Raw genomic sequence first — 12,237 nt, 5'->3', positions numbered from 1 at the left:
TCCTGAGAGGCTCTGCCAGAGCATGACAAATACAGAGGTGGATGCTAGTTGCCAACCACTGAACTGAGAACAGGGTCCCCAGTAGAGGAATGAGAGAAAGGACTCAGGAGCTGAAGGAGTTTGCAACCCCATAAGAAGAAGAACAATATCAACCAACGAGACCTTCCAGAGAACCCAGGGACTAAACCACCATCCCAAGAGTAAACAGGGATAGACCTAATGGCTCCAGCTGCATATGTAGCAGAGGATGGCCTTGTTGGGCATCAGTGGGAAGAGAGACCCTTGGTCCTGCCAAGGCTCCATGCCCTATTGTAGGGGAATGTCAGGGTCCGGAGGTGAGAGGGAGTGGGTAGGTGGGTGGGGGAGCATCCTCATAGAAGCAGGGGGAGATAGCAGGTTTCTAGAAGAGAAACCAGGAAAGGGAATAACATTTGAAATTTAAATTAAAAAATCCAATAAAAGAAAAAATGTTTAAAAAAAGAAGAATCACCCATTACTTGGGACCTTAATGTTAGGAGTTTGTGTTAGTCATTCTACCTGCATGATGGGATTAAAGTAGCATTTTATTTAAATCACAAAGAAAAACAAAGATGTTCAAAAGAACTCAGTTCTGTTATATTCTTAACAAAAAAAAAAGTCTATTAAAAAATCTTGGTGTGGGATTTTTTTCCTGCCTTAGAATATTTTCAATCTTGGATGAAAGGCACACACAGCTTTCATATTTTAAATATAGTGTGCCTTATCTAGCACAGTATCTGGGTAGCTGTGTACCCTCCATGCTGTTAGAATCCATTTTCCTATCAATAACACCAAATTCTTACTTACTACATACTGTGTTTCATCTGGGTTGCTCTTGGCTCCAATTGGCCAACCCACATGGCCACATTTTCTTTACTCCTACCCCATGGCCTGTCTCTCTCTCTCTCTCTCTCTCTCTCTCTCTCTCTCTCTCTCTCTCTCCTTCCTGCTTGTTGTTCTTCCATTTTCTCCCCTCTGACCTTCCTCTAAGCCCACCAAAACTCAACTCCACCCACCTATTTCCCAACTATTGGCTGTTGACATCTTTATTCACCAATCACAATCAACTGAGGGTAGGCTCCCTCAATGTTTTCTGTGTGGATTCATCTTCAGGGCAAACAGCCTTGGGGGGCCCCAAATTAGCATTAGAATACAAGCAGCATTAGGTCAACCCATCACAGACTTGGAGTGAGTTCTTATTCTATCTGTGTGCTTCCCTTCGGTGATGTTATAACCTGACTACAACTTTTTTTTCCTTCGATATGGGGACTTTCCATAAAGGTTCATTATGAGGCTCAATGAATTATTCCTCATAAGTGAGCTTTCCAGGGCATAACGCGCTCTACTCTGCAAAGATAAATATTGCCTCAGCGGTGTTTAGTAAAGAGCTATTACTTTTCTATGCAGAACACAGATTTGAACACTCCATAGCAACCAAATCTGACAAAAGCAGTTCTTCAAATGTCAAGACCCTTACAATATTAGACGAGCACCCAATGTGTTGATCTATGCGCTGATAGTTGAAATTCAAGACAGCAAATAGTAACCAACTTTAAAATATCCCCAGGGCTCAGAGTCAGTTTGAGAAATTTCTGTGAAATTGGCTCCTGGAGGATACTGTTCAGGGCAGACAGACACACAGCAGTGACAGCATGTACAGATAAATATAACCTCTGAGAGAAAGTGCATACTGGGAATTAGCCAAATTGACAGAAACATACACAGGAAGACTTGGGTTAAATCAGTGGTTCTCAACTTGTGGGTCGCGAGTCTACGGGGCTTAAATAGCCCTTTCATAGGGGTTGCCTAAGACCATCCATCATAAACACAGATGTTTACGTTGTGATTCATAACAGTAACAAAATACGGTTATGAAGTAGCCAGAAAAAATAATTTTATGGTTGAGGGGTCCATCGCAACATAATGAATTAGTTGTATTAAGGGGCTGCGACATTGGTAAGGTCTAAAGCGATCAAGAAAGGTTTGATAAGAAGAGTTAGAGTTTGGAATTTGTTTCCAACGACTGGATTTTTACTTGATAAATAATTTATGCCAAGGAGGAGCAATAGACACCACCAGACATTTTGCGAGTGGTCGCCCCATGCTTCTGATTCGTCATGACCAATGATGTGAAGTAACTGCTCTTGATCCAGTATTCTAGTAGGGAACTCCAGTCTCCTACAGACCGACTTCCTTACGACCAACTGCACTGGTGATAGGGACTCAAGCTGAGGTACAACTTCAGTTCTACCGGACATCAAAGCGGGTGCTCGATCTGCTTCATGGTCTCCATTCTAAAGTCCGTTAACTACAACCTACATGAAGGAAATTATACGAACTAATGAGAGAGAGGTAGAGAGGGAGAGACTCAAATAAAACATCTCAATAATTTAATTAACTATAAAGCATAAATAAGATACCTAGAAACTGATTGATGGAAACTGCTGAATATCAAATTCTTTATGATAACTTTTAAGTATTCGAGTAAAATTGCACTTTAAACTTAAAAATCGGTCTTCTATTTATATGCATATTTCTAGTCGGAGTGAGTTATAGTGCCTAATGTAAATATTTGGGGTTTTATTTGTCTTATATGCATTAACAAAAAAAATCGGATCATACAGTTACCATGCAAGAACTTACTGGGAAGTGTGATTAAACTATTGGTGTATACTTTAAGCCCCAACTACCGCTGATTTGCTCCTGCATACATTTAAATCAGCATGTATTTCTGGAGTCACATAATTTCAAAGAGGTTCCTAAATGCTACCAATGTATTGCTACACACCAGGCCTGTTAAGCACTATGTTTTATGACTCCAAAGCGCATTGCCCTCGAGTACACTGTGAAGGGGAACCCACTCTGCGAGCATGAATGGGAAGTGAAACGTGACAACACATGGCAGCTAAGGGCAGGCTCTCCCGGCACATCTCAGATACACAGCAGAGTAGCAGATGCTGTGGGCAGACCTTAGATTACACTTTTTTTTAACACATAGTTGTCACTCCATCTTGAGACTGTCCAATCAAAAGGTTTTTGTAAATGTTAAGCATTCTCAGAAGTGGTTATCTATCAGACTCCCCAGTGACAGACTCACCCACCAGTTCTAACATAGCTACATCTTAATTATACCCAAAACCTAATATTGGCTTTACCATTAAACTCTGGAAATTTTCTGCAAAAAAAAAAAAAGTCCTTAAGAAATAATTTTTAGCAGAATGGTAGTGGTGCATGTTCCTAGCTCCCTGGAGGCAGAGGCAGGTAGATCTCTGGGAGTTCAAAGCCAGTCTGGTCCAGGATTGCCAAGCCTATGCAAAGAACCCCTGTGTTTTTATCTGTAAAATATTGCTCTTGGATAGAACCCACAGCACATTTTAGAAATTTGTGTTTCTCTAAGGTCTATAGTTATAGACACATTGTATCTTAGTCTAAAGATAAGGGACTATTGAAATAGTAAACCAAGAACGGACCAGGTGTGGTTTCCTCAGCTGATTTCACCCAGCCATGATATATATGATGAAGAGAATTTGACCACCTTGGAAAGAGTCTCAAAAATGTGTGGTCTGTCCTAGTGGCAAAGATGAGTCCCATGAACTTTGTAAATTAAATGAACTCTCATAACGCATTTGTGGCCAAGAACAGTTGAAGCTGGGAGCATTGACTCAGTCAGCTGATGTCAAACATGAAATAATCAAAGATAATTTATATTTAGTTTCTATCATTTTAAATCGGGTGCTTTTTGAATTAACACAATCTTAGAGTCTCGTGATACTCATATAACTGCTTCATCTGCACTTTCAGAGGGAAAAAAAACTGAAAGAAAATTCATCTCAAAAAAAAAAAAAAGCAAACTGATTTTTGTAATTGCCATACCTGTAAACTCTTGAAAATTGTTAGTGATTGTGTTGTTTTTATTTGACTCCTAAATATGCAGCTGTGTCCCGCCTTTAACTGTCCTCTGCTTCATCCTCTATGGAAAAAAAAAAGAATCATGTAGAATCTGAACTTTATTTCCAGAACTCATAAAGAACAGATGGGCATTCAGATTATTATATAAATTAAGCTGCATAAAACCTCCAGAATGAAATCGCAAAATAAATGACAGCTTTTACCCAAAAAACCTAGTTCAAAGGGTTAAAAGCTAGAGAAGATTCCAAACTATAATTTCAATGCAAGCCAATGCACTTGTATAATTATAAATTATAGGTCACATTTCCGATTTACCTAGGCTCTTTTCTTTTTCACACCAATCATTGCACATTAGCAAGACAAGATTGGGCACAAATTGACAAGTTAATTGCCCATGCATTAGAACTCCCATATTTCTGGAGTGTGAATAAAATTGCAAATTAAAACCCTAGTGCGCGCGTGTGTGTGTATGTGTGTGTGTGTGTGTGTGTGTGTGTGTGTGTGTCACATTGTTCCAGTGGAACTTACAAGAAAAGAGAGTGGAAGTAACTACAACTGTTTAATGGGGAGGTTGCTCTCTAAGTTTGCACTTTGCTGAAAATTTTATGAGCATTTAGGTTTTTGTTGTTGCTTTTGATAGTAGCGGTGATGGTGGTCATGCTGCTGCCGCTGCCACTGATGGTGGTGGTGATGATGATGATGATGATGATGATGATGATGATGATGATGACGACGACGACGACGACGACAACTATGATCGTCTTCCTCCTCCCCTCCTCCCCTCCTCCCCTCCCCTGCCCCTCCCTCCCTCCTGCCTCCCTCCTCCTCCTCCTGCCTCCCTCCTCCTCCTTCTCCTCTTCTTCTTCTTCTTCTTCTTCTTCTTCTTCTTCTTCTTCTTCTTCTTCTTCTTCTTCTTCTTCTTCTTCTTCTTCTTCTTCTTCTTCTTCTTCTTCTTCTTCTTCTTCTTCCAATTTGTCATGGACTGGAATTGGGGAAGAGGGGAAGGAGCTGGAGGAACCTTAGATCAAATGCTGTAAAGTTTTTAACCAATGGAAAACAAGTTGCAATTTTTTATCTGCTAGTCGAAATCAGATGTATTTTGTTTCTCTGCAAGAGGACGAAACAGGACTAATATTAGAGTAAGGTTTCTTTTCTCTTGTATTCTTCGACAGTTTTGACCTTATAATTAAAGTTTTGTTTTTTTCTTAATTGACTCATAGTATCTTCTTTATCTCCAGAAGATTAGCGGATCATCAGAAAATGGTTTCCAAGCCAGAGTAACTGTTGAGAACTGTAAAGGAGCCAGTTTCCTACAAGGATGCCGCATACCCACAGATGCTGGCAAACGACACAAGGTCCGTGAGTCAGACATAAAGGGCAGTTTATAATTCATAGCGTTAACTACAGCCCGAGTACAAGCACCAATACTCTGGGCCTCCATCACCACAGTGGGATGTGTAGAGAGTCAATGGACGGCTGCACAGGTGCTGGGGCTTGCCGAGGGACAGCTTCAGAAACCCAAATGTTTATCAGCAGGCCGAAAACCCGTCAGAGCATCCTCTGGAAGCGGTTCTGTCTATCATGCTGTAGAGTCATCGGGTTTTAATGTACTCTATTTAAAGATCTATCTGTACTTCCAAGGCTGTTTGCCACAGAGACAGCTTTGAAAAGATAACCTGTAATGAAGGCCGTTTGTACCTATGCTCATAAGACAAGCGTGAGCTTAAAATACCCACGGGGGATTAGCTTCCGGTACTGGCCGTGCAGCGAACCTCCATTCTCAGACGTAATCTATAGCTCATGACCGTTCCTTTAAAATATTTCCAGGTTGCCTAAGGCATCACAGCTCTCTCTGAATCTCTATATTCTCCATTCGTCATCTCAAACTTCCTGTTTTCTCCTCATGCTCTCCTCCGGTTTTTCCATCTTCTGTTTCATCCTTCCCTTCGCCCTTACTTTTGCTTCAACTTCAGAAGTGCTCACTCCCAAGCCCCAAGTTCGCCACCCGCAACCCCCGTGTCACGTGTCTTCTACCTTCTAGTGAGATACTCTCACAGACAACCTGTCACTTAGAACCTCCTTAACCTGCTGAGCTGGTCGGTTGTAGGTCAACTTGACACCAGCTAGAGTCATTGGAGGAGAGGAAACCTCAACTAAGAAAATGTCCCACCTGATTGGCCAGCGGGCAAGCTTATAGGGATTGCTTTGTTTTGCTTTGTTTTGTTTTTTGATTAATTGATTATGGATGTGGGAAGGCACACTTCACTGTTCGAGGTGCTACCCCTGGGCAGCTGACCCATACAGACAAGAGCACATTGTCCTCTGAGAGGCTCCACCCAACAGCTGACTCAAACAAATACAGATACCCACAGCCAAACAGTGGATGGAGCTTGGGGACTCTTGTGGAAGAGTGAGGAAGGATGATGGACCACGAAGGGGACAGGCACTCCACAGGAAGACGAACAGCGTTCACTAAACTGGACCCTTGGGGCTCTCAGAGACTGAGCCACCAACCAAAGACCACATACGTGGGCTGGGCTTAGGCCTCTCCACACACACATATGCCTTGTCTGGCCTCAGTGGGAGAGAAAACATCTAGCCTTGCAGAGACTTGATCAGGGGGCGAGGGTTGTTACCCAAGGGGGCTCCCACCCACTCAGAGGAGAAAGGGAAAGGGGAGGGAGGAAGGATTGTGGATTATGGGGATAGGGGCAGTGAGCAGCATGTCACGGTTCTTAAAAAGAACCGTGAGCATCAAGCCACTAAGTAGCATTCGCCCATGCCCTCTGCTTTAGTTCCTGCCTCCAGGTTCCTACCGTGAGTTCCTGCCCCAGCTTCACCTCAGTAATGGAGGCTATAAGCTATAAGCCGAAGTAAATCCTTTTCTCTCCAAGTTGCTTGTGGTCATGGTGTTTAGCTTCTCTGACATTGACCTAATAAGGTGGCCCTGAGAGAGCACATGTTGGTTACAAAACTGCTTGTTTCTAAGGATATTTAACGCAACGCTCATAGATAATTGTTTACAAAGAACCGGAATTGAGTTTGGCCCCTTTATACTTTTTTTTTTTAATGTGAGTTTTCCAGAGAAGGGAAATCATCTTGTTCCTATGCAATTTTAGTTAATGCTGTACCTACTGTTACCATAGAAACAGGTTTCCATCTGGAATACATCCCATCAGCTCTGAAATTATCATTCCACACACACACCTTTACAAATTAGAATAAATCCAGTGGCTACCCAGAATGTCAGCACCCAGACGATAAGCTGCATTTTCTCCTTTCATTCAACAATTTTAAAGTCAAAAAGTGAGGCATGATTATCCCTACTGATAAACATGGGAGAGTAAAATGACATTCAAGGGAAGCCCACTGCTTCTTCTTCATTTTATTCATGAAACAGCACTAAAATAGAGTGGTATGCATCGTCTCCAAAAGACAAGGGGATTTCTCAAATGACTGCACACAAATGGGAATTCAACAGGAAGGAAAACAGATCATTTAAACAGCATTACATCTCCTTAGCAGAGAAACCTGAAATCTATTTAGTGGAAGAATTCTAAATTTTGGAGCACATTTAAATATTCTCACACCTCTTGTCTCTGAAAGTATTTTAAGCGCCTAATATTCCTAAGTGTGGAGATATTAACAGTTACAGAATGCATACAGAGTGACTCACATGTCCCAAGTAAGGAGGGCCCCCCGACAATTTGAGGACGCTATTGGGACTCCTCTTCTTCTGAGAATTTATAACAAAAAAATTTTTGAAAAACAATGAAGTGAGTTATCAGGAAAATAGGTCCATCTCAAATGACGCTTTGTTAAAGGTGTAATAGATGTCTCTCAAGTCCCTCCCGGGAGTCCATATATTTCACTGAAATTCTGTCAGAAACAAGGTAAAAATTAAATGGAGAGAAGCCTTGCTCAATATAGTGTTCTATGGTGAAGGAAATGTCCTGTAATCTGTGCTGTCCAATATGGTACTGGCCAGCCACAAGTGACCATTGAGCCCTTGAATGGAGCTAGTGAACGGTGGCTGTACTTTTTTAAAAAGTATTAATTAGCACTCTAGGTGTGGCTAGTAGTTTCCATATTTGACAGCAAATTTAAGTCCTAGCTAACTGCACTATTTATTCTCTGATTCTCGCCTTTACTGTTGTGGAGTTTGATGGAGAGACTCAACGTGTTACGTTATTTGCCATATAAATCCTAGAGCATTGGTAGCATACCCCAGCTCCATAGATTGACAGCTATGCAGTCAAGTCACCTAACCTCAAGGCCAAATTACATCTCTCAGTGACAACACTCTCTCCGATGGTGGTGTCAAGTGATGTAGACAATTCGTCGATTGCTTAGTGTGTGCCTGCCATAGGGAGCTATTCAATGCACGTTAGATGTTATCCTTAACTGTCATCATGGAAATAGTTCCATAAAAAAATTTGTTGCTTGTAGAAAATATAGCTGATTTGTAGCAATTTATACTGAGTGAGCCAACAGTATCAAGTCAAATCCAGATTGTCCACCAGCATAATTTAAGAGTTTAGGAACGAAAGATTAAACACATTGGGTACTCCATTTCAAACATAAAACTGACTTTAAATCTCTAACATCCGTGTAAAGAGCCATGGCCGTGCATGCCTATAACCCTCCCCTTACTCCAGGGCAAAGACAGGGGGGTCCCAGAGCTCACTGACCAGGCTAACCAAAATGGTGAACATCCTTCCAGTTCAGTGGCAGATCCTGTCTGTGGTAATAAGGCAGAAAGCAACAGATATCCTCGTCCGACTTCCACATGCATAACAATGTATGCACACACACACATACACACACACATACACACTCACACATGCACACACACAGAGACACACATACAGGAACAGATACATACACAAACAACTATCACAATGCACACATACACACAAACACACACTCTCACACACAGACACACAAACACACACACATATATACAAATAGACATACACGTAGACATACACACACTCACACATACACACACAAACACACACACATACATACAAATAGACACACACGTAGACATACACACACACTCACACATGCACACACAAACAAGTTTAAGACTTTATTTTTTTCTGTATATATATATTTATATTTATATAAAAAGACCAATAATAGCAGTGTGTTATGCATCAACAGCAGCAACAGCTTTTCCAGGTTCTGCAGTCATCTGAACAAAACTGTAGAGACATCCAGCACACTCCATTAAAAAAAAAAAGTAAAAAAAACAAAACCCCAGAAAACAACACAGTTCTGTTACTCTTGTGGTACCTGGCACCATTTTTTTTTAAATTAGCTTCTCAATCATCATCTGGAAAGAAAACATTCTGAGCAACATCATTAAAAACAGCTCTGATAAAGCACGGTCACTACTACGTATCATAAAGCAGGTACAAGCTATTTTACATCCACAGAGGTATGATACAGTACTGTCCTACATCTATAATACTAGAGGATACAATTTAAAAGGCATTATTTGAGACTTGATTCTACTTTTCCAGCAGAGGGCCCAAAGGATGGTGTGACACAGCTTTGTAAAGAAACATACTCTAGACAGGATTTCCTTTCACTAGTGGCACAGTTCTAAGGATTCATTCTCTCCATGAATGTCAGCTAAAACCGTTATTTAAAAAATGAAATATCCCTAAAACAAAACCGTATAACCACCGGATTCACATGAAGATGACCTAGTGGAGACAAGCTGGACCTCACCTTACCGACAAGCTATCAAATCTGTTATGTTTAAACAGTGAGACCTCCAAGGAAGGAGATGCCAAGTAGTGCTTCAAAGCTTCGGACCACAATCAAACACAGCATCATTTTCAACAGAAGCAGAAGCTCATCTGAATATGCTCAAGGATGCTGACATCAACATTTAATCATCTGCTCACTCATCCAGGAAGAAGGGGAGATCAGTTACTACTGTACTTTATTGTGTTCAACCAAATCACCATGTTACAAAAATAGCAAGGTGCCATAATAATAAATAAGGCTCCTCTATCCAGCACCAGATAGCATCATTTTACTTTCAAGCCTAGAAATTGCACACTTGTATATAAACCAACCGAAGATGAGGATTGAGAGTTCATCTTGGTGGATTTTTCCTTTGATGAATAGGAAGTGTCCTTCCTTATCTTTTTTTTGATGACTTTTAATTGAAAATTGATTTTATTTGATATTAGAATGGCTACTCCAGCTTGCTTCTTCTGACCATTTGCTTGGAAAGTTGTTTTCCAGCCTTTCACTCTGAGGTAGTGTCTGTCTTTGTCTCTGAGGTGTGTTTCCTGTAGGCAGCAGAATGCAGGGTCCTCATTGCGTATCCAGTTTGTTAATCTATGTCTTTTTATTGGGGAGTTGAGGCCATTGATGTTGAGAGATATTAAGGAATAGTGATTATTGCTTCCCGTTATATTCATATTTGGATGTGAGGTTATGTTTGTGTGCTTTTCTTCTCTTTGTTTTGTTGCCAAGACGATTAGTTTCTTGCTTCTTCTAGGGTATAGCTTGCCTCCTTATGTTGGGCTTTACCCTTTATTATCCTTTGTAGTGCTGGATTTGTAGAAAGATATTGTGTAAATTTGGTTTTGTCATGGAATATCTTGGTTTCTCCATCTATGTTAATTGAGAGTTTTGCAGGATACAGTAACCTGGGCTGGCATTTGTGTTCTCTTAGGGTCTGTATGACATCTGTCCAGGATCTTCTGGCCTTCATAGTTTCTGGCGAAAAGTCTGGTGTGATTCTGATAGGTCTGCCTTTATATGTTACTTGACCTTTTTCCCTTACTGCTTTTAATATTCTTTCTTTATTTTGTGCGTTTGGTGTTTTGACAATTATGTGACGGGAGGTGTTTCTTTTCTGGTCCAATCTATTTGGAGTTCTGTAGGCTTCTTGTATGCCTATGGGTATCTCTTTTTTTAGGTTAGGGAAGTTTTCTTCTATGATTTTGTTGAAGATATTTACTGGTCCTTTGAGCTGGGAGTCTTCACTCTCTTCTATACCTATTATCCTTAGGTTTGATCTTCTCATTGAGTCCTGGATTTCCTGTATGTTTTGGACCAGTAGCTTTTTCTGCTTTACATTATCTTTGACAGTTGAGTCAATGATTTCTATGGAATCTTCTGCTCCCGAGATTCTCTCTTCCATCTCTTGTATTCTGTTGGTGAAGCTTGTATCTACAGCTCCTTGTCTTTTCTTTTGATTTTCTATGTCCAGGGTTGTTTCCATGTGTTCTTTCTTGATTGCTTCTATTTCCATTTTTAATTCCTTCAACTGTTTGATTGTGTTTTCCTGGAATTCTTTCAGGGATTTTTGTGTCTCCTCTCTATGGGTTTCTACTTGTTTATTTATGTTTTCCTGGAATTCTTTCAGGCATTTTTGCGATTCCTCTCTGTAGGCTTCTACTTGTTCTCTAAGGGAGTTCTCCACGTCTTTCTTGAAGTCCTCCAGCATCATGATCAAATATGATTTTGAAACTAGCTCTTGCTTTTCTGGTGTGTTTGGATATTCCATGTTTATTTTGGTGGGAGAATTGGGCTCCGATGATGCCATGTAGTCTTGGTTTCTGTTGCTTGGGTTCCTGCGCTTGCCTCTCGCCATCAGATTATCTCTAGTGTTACTTTGTTCTGCTATTTCTGACAGTGGCTAGACTGTCCTATAAGCCTGTGTGTCAGGAGTGCTGTAGACCTGTTTTCCTGTTTTCTTTCAGCCAGCTATGGGGACAGAGTGTTCTGCTTTCGGGCGTGTAGTTTTTCCTATCTACAGGTCTTCAGCTGTTCCTGTGGGCCTGTGTCTTGAGTTCACCAGGCAGGTTTCTTGCAGGGGAAAAGTTGGTCCTACCTGTGGTTCCAAGGCTCAAGTTTGCTCGTGGGGTACTGCCTAAGTCCTCTCCGCGGCTGCAGCAACCGGGAAGATCTGCGCTGCTCTTTCCGGGAGCCTCCGTGCACCAGGGTTCCAGATGGCGTTTGGTGTTTTCCTCTGGCGTCTGGATGTGCGCAGAGTGCAGTCTCTTCTGGTTTCCCAGGCATGTCTGCCTCTCTGAAGGTTTAGCTCTCCCTCCCACGGGATTTGGGTGCAGAGAACTGTTTATCCGGTCTGTTTCCTTCAGGTTCCGGCGGTGTCTCAGGCACAGGGGTCCTGCCACTCCTAGGCCCTCCCCTACGGGAACCCAGAGGCTTTATACAGTTGCCTCTTGGGCCAGGGATGTGGGCAGGGGTGGGCAGTGTTGGTGGTCTCCTCCGCTCTGCAGCCTAAGGAGTGCCCACCTGACCAGGCGGTGAGGT

The 12,237-nt window shown here is 41.6% G+C and overlaps 1 long non-coding RNA gene across 3 annotated transcripts in view; it reads right to left on the bottom strand.

The window, feature by feature from the left end:
• Nucleotides 1–2,014: 2,014 nt before the first annotated feature.
• Nucleotides 2,015–12,237, bottom strand: part of LOC102553447 (uncharacterized) — a 54,502-nt gene continuing 44,279 nt past the window's right edge. For 2 of the 3 annotated variants that reach the window (XR_594327.4, XR_005489071.2), the window contains 2 exons: nucleotides 3,892–3,988; nucleotides 2,015–2,333 (listed from right to left, as the gene is read on the bottom strand). This is a non-coding gene — a long non-coding RNA (uncharacterized LOC102553447). Of the gene's footprint in view, nucleotides 2,334–3,891; nucleotides 3,989–5,625; nucleotides 5,701–12,237 lie in introns of those variants that run through there. The other variant, XR_010054740.1, reaches the window with a different exon arrangement.

The sequence above is a fragment of the Rattus norvegicus genome, chromosome 9 (genome assembly GCF_036323735.1).
Source record: "Rattus norvegicus strain BN/NHsdMcwi chromosome 9, GRCr8, whole genome shotgun sequence".
Taxonomy (NCBI): Eukaryota; Metazoa; Chordata; class Mammalia; order Rodentia; family Muridae; genus Rattus; species Rattus norvegicus.
This window is presented reverse-complemented; position numbering and strand designations above follow the sequence as displayed.